Raw genomic sequence first — 1224 nt, 5'->3', positions numbered from 1 at the left:
TCTCATCAGGAACCAAACCAGCTGGCATTTTGATCTTGGACTTTCCACCCCAGAATTGTGAGAAACAAATGTCTATTGTTTAAGCCACCTTGTCTACAACATCTTCTTATAGCAGCCTGAGCTAAGCTGACATTCCTAGGGGCCAACCAGGGCACTGCTTGAAATCTACAATCAGAAGACAAGAATAGAGGAGCAGAAGGCTGAGAATGGATGACTGCTCCATAAAAAGGCATGTATATTCTCTCTCTCTTTTTTTAGCTTACACAAAGGCAATTTATTAACAGAAAATAGTTTGAAGAATCCTGTTCACAGACGGCAACCACGGTGACCCCCCTTCCTGCGGGTGCTATTGGAGGGGATGGGGGTGACATCCTCAATCCACCCAATCTTCATTCCTGAGCAGGCAAGGGATCTGAGGGCTGATGGGCCCCAGGTTCAGGGGTCTTGGTTCTATTTCCTCCTGTGGCCCAGAGTTTGATGTGGAGAGCAGTGATGCCCAGCTCCTTGTACCTCTGGGCTACATCTTGGGCAGCCAACATGGCAGCGTAGGGAGAGGACTCATCTTGGTCAGCCTTTATGTTCATCCCACCAGTCACACAGCAGATGGTTTCCTTGCCAGAAAGATCAGTGACATGGACAAAAGTGTCATTGAAGGATACAAATATGTGGCAGATACCAAACACATTTTCTCCTTTAGCTACTTGAGGTCCAAGACTGATGACTTGTTCTTCTTTCTTTTCCTTCCCCATATGAGGTGCCATTTCTGTGCAAATTCTTCCTATATTCTCAGTTCATAGATCTGAACCAATTTTCATACCTGGAACCCATTGACAGAAGAAGAGGAATGATCCCAAAACACCAACAAGTTTATAGGGTGATGAGTTCCCCATTCCTCTTCCAAGAGCTCTAAGCACATTTACTGAGGTGATTGTTTACTGGTCAGCAGGACACAGTCTCTGTCATGGTTACTCGAGTCTGTGATTATAGTGCAGAATCAGCTGTAAAGAATATGTAAACACGAGTGTGGCTGTGTTCCAAGAATACTTTATGGACACTGAAAATCAAATTTTATATCATTTTCATGTCACAAAATATTCTGATTTTTTCCCTAACCATTTAAAAGTATAAAAACCATTTTTACCTTGCAGGCAATACAAAAATGAGCAATGAGCTGGATTTGAATCACAACCCTTAATTTGGTGATTCTCAATCTAGTGTGTTGAC

The 1224-nt window shown here is 43.1% G+C and overlaps 1 pseudogene; it reads right to left on the bottom strand.

The window, feature by feature from the left end:
• Positions 1-300: 300 nt before the first annotated feature.
• LOC129495181 (40S ribosomal protein S14-like) lies at positions 301-770 on the bottom strand (annotated as a pseudogene).
• Between the last annotated feature and the right edge of the window lie 454 nt (positions 771-1224).

The sequence above is a fragment of the Nyctereutes procyonoides genome, unplaced genomic scaffold, assembly GCF_905146905.1.
Source record: "Nyctereutes procyonoides isolate TBG_1078 unplaced genomic scaffold, NYPRO_anot_genome, whole genome shotgun sequence".
NCBI classification, from domain to species: Eukaryota; Metazoa; Chordata; class Mammalia; order Carnivora; family Canidae; genus Nyctereutes; species Nyctereutes procyonoides.
Note: the sequence above shows the minus strand (reverse complement) of the source record. Positions and strands in the feature narration are given on the sequence as shown.